Source organism: Topomyia yanbarensis, chromosome 1 (assembly GCF_030247195.1).
Source record: "Topomyia yanbarensis strain Yona2022 chromosome 1, ASM3024719v1, whole genome shotgun sequence".
NCBI lineage: Eukaryota > Metazoa > Arthropoda > Insecta > Diptera > Culicidae > Topomyia > Topomyia yanbarensis.
This window is the reverse complement of record NC_080670.1, coordinates 97,937,995-97,943,191: the sequence shown is the minus strand read 5'-3', so window position 1 is coordinate 97,943,191 and position 5,197 is coordinate 97,937,995.

Genomic DNA, 5,197 nt, shown 5'->3' with positions numbered 1-5,197 from the left:
AAAGCTGAACACATTTTTTCCTACGCTTACTACCAAGCATTCAATTCTTACACATGCTCAAAAAAAGTAACTTGAGCCTTAAATTGTTGAAATACTCCGTATGCCAGTAATTCACACGTAGGGGAGACCGGGGCTAGTTGGCGGTTGAGGTAAGTGGGCGGAATCCCTTTTTCTCTGTTTCTATTAAACATATAGCGCTGCCTCTTCTTGAGTACCTCAAGCTATGTGAAACCCATTATCCAATGTATTTTTGTTGCAAAATGATTTGTTTGGTGGAAGTTGTGGGTGATATTGTGTTTTCGAGCATACCAAGTAAATTTTCTAAATTGTAAATACTTTGTGCTATTTAGGGTGATTTTCAAACTATTTCCCGAATGATTGTATTTTTCGATAGCGCGTGAAAAGAGCTTTCAGGATCCGTATAGATATTACATTTATCCACAAAATTTTTTTTTTAAATAGTTTTTAATAAAATATGCGGTTGGGGTAAGTTGGCGGTGCTGCACGCGGGCAAGTTGGCGGTACTATTTACAGTGCAAAAAAGTCATCAAAAACTTTTATTTCTGGAATTTACTCCAAAGTAAGAAAATATTTTTCTTGTGCATCTCGCCGATGTAGGAGACATTTATTCCGGCCAATTGCAAGAAGAATTTCGAAAAATTGCTTTTGAATAGAGAGTACGCGTCAAAGTCAAAATGCCAGGGTATTGAAACAGAAATATAATGGCAAATATCGGTTAATATACAGTTGTCTCGAAAAGACATTCAGCACGTTCCAAAAGAACCCTTGAAGTAATTGAATCTCCATTTGATTACTTAGTTTTTGGCGAACATTTAATGACAGTCAATGTGTTGGTATTTACTTATGAATATTTTAGTAATCTCCAGAGAGCGCAGATGATCTGGGGTTCCACGAATTTCCTCTTGCATGGACGTGTCGGAAAATAAAGTGGAATCGGGAGTATCTAGTATATTAACACATGTCATAACATAACTAGAAGGCGTTATTTCCTGTGACATGTGATTGAAGTACACTGTCATGAATCTAGTTTGGGATTAAAGCTCGACAAATGAACGAGAGGAGAGATCCCAGAATTGATCCTTTAAGGGAAGAACTACCGCTAGTTCGTCAAGACTCATCGTATGTGTCGATTTCATGGAACCTAAGGCGATTCGTAAACAACGATACTGTATTCGTTCCAATTTAGTAATGTGAGTGTTTACAGTTGCACGGAAACAGAAACACCCATATTCCATTACTGAAAGTATCGCTGTTTGATTCAATTTTATCACGTCACTTGGATGAGCACCCCACCAAGATCCGGTTATTGTTCGGAGAAAATTTATCCTTTGTTGGCACTTTTTTATCAGATACCTAATGTAGCCTCCCCATGTACCTTTAGAATCGAACCAAATTCCGAGATATTTGAAGGTCAAGACTTGGGCTATCGTTCTACCAACCAACTGAAGCTGAAGCTGAGCTGGATCACGCATCCTTGAAAAAACAACCAACTCTGTTTTCTCCGCAGAGAAATCGATGCCTAGCTTCAAAGCCCAACATGATAAATTATCCAAACTATCTTGCAATGGTAGTAGTAAATTTATAGCTTTTGGTCCTGTAACAGAGACCACGCCAACATCTGCAGGAATCAGGAACCAGAATATATTGGCAATTGCGCTACCGCTGGACAGTTGCATATAAGATGATATGAGGATCCGTAGTCCGATTCACAAAGATCACATCAAAAAGATTCAGCGCGCTGAATAGATGCCATGTGATAATTGAGTTAGCAGTGGCCGGTTAAAGCCCTGGTCAGCATGCAGCAGTGGAGCTTCGAAAAAAGTAGATTTTTCGAAATCTTTGGGCATGTTTGTTCAAGAAACGCCTTTGTTTGTCGACACGTTTGTAGATTTCTCCAATATTTGCTGTGCTCGGACGAAGCCAAGGATCGTATATCTTCCCTTATCCAACTTTTCGAAATTGGCAGCGTGGGCTCAAGACCAACGAAGTAAATCGCTGAACCTGTGCTAGCCAAATCGTCAGCCCATTCATTTCCAGTAATACCGGAATTTTCGGGCACCCAGACAAGGTAGATAGTGTTGACAATACTTAGTTCTTCGATTTGGGTTCGGCATGCGATCACTAGCTTAGACTGTGATTTGTCTGAGCTAAGGGCCTTAATTGCAGCCTGACTATCGGATCAGAAGTTTATAACTCTGCCTGACAAACTCAGTTGAAGAGCCGATTGTACCCCGCACATAATCGCAAAGATTTCTGCTTGGAATACAGTACAGTATCTACCTAGTGAGTGAAATTGTTCCAATCTCATTTCACGACAGTAGACACCAGCACCAGCACATCCCTCCATCAGAGAACCGTCAGTGTAACAAACCACTTGCGTTTGTTGTTGTCTTTGCATATAGCCAGACAACCACTCATTGCGAGAGGGAATCTTAACATGGAATGTCCTGTAAGGAAAATTACATGTGAGTGTAATATCGCTGGGAGCAAGAATATCTTCACCCCATGTAACCATTTGTGACCACAGTCGTGTATGACTGGTAGCAAGATCAACATGGTTAATGTTCCAAAGCCCAGTAACCTGCAATTTGTATGCACATGATATTGCTTCTTGTTTGAGGTGTATGTGTAATGGTTTGATATTTAGAAGTGCCTCAAGAGCAGCAACAGTAGCACGGGAAGTATTCCATCTTTTCCGGGTGATTTGTATGGAGCAAATTTGTCATCTGCCCACTTGACCGATTCAGTGGAAACCAATGTGCGGGTTAACGCCCACGAGTCCGAATCACCAGAAGGAGATCTGTGAACATTGTTCAGCTCCGGATCGATGAAAACCTGGAAAGTGTGTGTCGAAGAGACAATTAAGAGCATCTTTTTCGTCCGTCACATAAACACCATCTCTGGTTTTTAAGGAGTTCATCTGAAAATCATTCAATTTCGAGAGAATTTTATTTAACCTGCTAGCCTCGTTCAGACAAGAGACATTAGTGCATAAATTTTGGCAGCCAGCTCTGTAGATCTAAGACATTTCTTCTATGCATTACCTGAAAGCCCTGGAATCATCACGCTGACGCCGGTTCCAAGCTCTTCTCATATCCTTCTTCATTCTTTCAAGCTCAGGCCTCCACCAATGGGTTCCCATAGTCGTTTTAACAGTACGAAGGGGACAAGCTTCTTCGTATGATGCTACTATGAATGAGCTTATCGTATCTACGACGTCATCTAAGTCGTCTAGTTGACTAATTGCTGGAAAATATCCATGAAATTTAGTCGCCAAATTTTCCAAAAAGAGGTCCCAGTTTGCAGATTTAGGATTACGATATGTTACCATATTGAAGGTGACGTCAAAATGATCGAAAAATATATATTTATGATCGGATAGAGACGGTTTAGTTTCATTTGAAACCAGCCAATTTCCCAGCGCATGCAAAATTTTCAGAGCAAAGCGTTTTGTCTAACACCTCCTCCCTCCCAGACCTCGCAAAAGTTGCTCGTTTTCCCACATTCAGAATATGGAGATTTGCACTACTTATGTCCATCAGTTAAGAGCCTCTCAGGTGGATTGAGCTACCCCAAAGGTTGGGATGAGCATTCACATCACTTCCGATAATGAGCGGAAGCCCATTTCTGCTACAATATCATACTTGAAATCATCAAAAGGAGATGACTCGTTGTGTGGTAGATATGATGAATATATATATATATATATATATATATATATATATATATATATATATATATATATATATATATATATATATATATATATATATATATATATATATATATATATATATATATATATATATATATATATATATATATATATATATATATATATATATATATATATATATATATATGTATATACATTTTTTGGCTACGTTTCCGACAGTCAGTGTAACTGTGACAACACAGATATCGCGAGTTGTGAGCTCCGATATGAGACACGCGTCAATAGCCTTATTTGCAAGAATGCAAGCACGAGGCATTTCACGTGGGTTTGTCATGCCTGTCTTGTTTTTTTCATAAAACGTTCATTTGACACGGCATTTGCAAAAGCTTTTTTACGCCGGTTTTTTTTACATAACAAGTTTCAAAAGTTCTTAAGACTATCACGTTATAATAAAAATTCACTTTCTAATGCTAACACTGAGGATAATCATCATACTCTATTTACTCTATTTTCTTGAATATCATTGTAATCCTATTGATAGTTTTTTCTGTAATCTTTGTTTATTTTTTTTTCTTTATTTATATCGTTTTATCTAACTTAACTAACTGCGAAGAAATCTAAGTTGTTTGTGGGTAGCAAGGGAAAAAGACTAGAAACGTTGTGGGGATAATTATATTTGAATATTCATTGTTTTCAGGAAATGATAAATATGGCCCATGTATGTAAGATCTCGTAAAGTGAGGATATCACGAACAGTAGCATAGGGTGGTTTTCTTCTGGCTCGTAAGGAGTCTATTAATTGGGATCTGGCTTCTCGATATTCAGTGTTCAATGTCTTCGTAACCCTCTCCGCAAGCACATCGATTATCTTCTGCCATCCCAATGCGGCGGAGATGCGCATTCAACGTATAATATTGGACATGAGCCTAGAAATCACACGAATGAAGTTTCGACTTACATCAAACCCTTTGAACCATGCCTTCGTTGGTATTTTAGGGATAATTGAGTGCAACCACCGTCCCAGATCTCCATTGTCCCATGATGTTTGCCAACTAGTAAGCGGCCTCTGACGAGAAGCGCTATAAAATTCATTGAAAGCAATAGGTATTTCATAGATGTCACCGTCCAGTGCCCCTATTTTGGCTAAATTATCCGCTCTCTCATTACCCGGTATGGAACAATGAGCGGGAATTCACACTAAGGTAATTTGATAAGATTTATTTGTTAATTTAGTTAAGTATTCTCGTATCTTCTTCAAAAAGAACGGAGCGTGATTATCAAGCTTTAAAGAGCGTAGTGCCTTAACTGTGCTGAGGCTATGTGTGAGGATGAAATAATGGCTCGGAAGTAAAGTATCAATGATTTCCAGACTAGTGAACTGCTGCTAGTTCGGCTGTGTAAACAGAGGCAGGTTCTGCAAGCTTGAAAGAGATCGAGGTGTTATTGTTGAAAAGACCGAAGCCAGTGGCCTCATTGATTCGTGACCCATCAGTGTAGAAC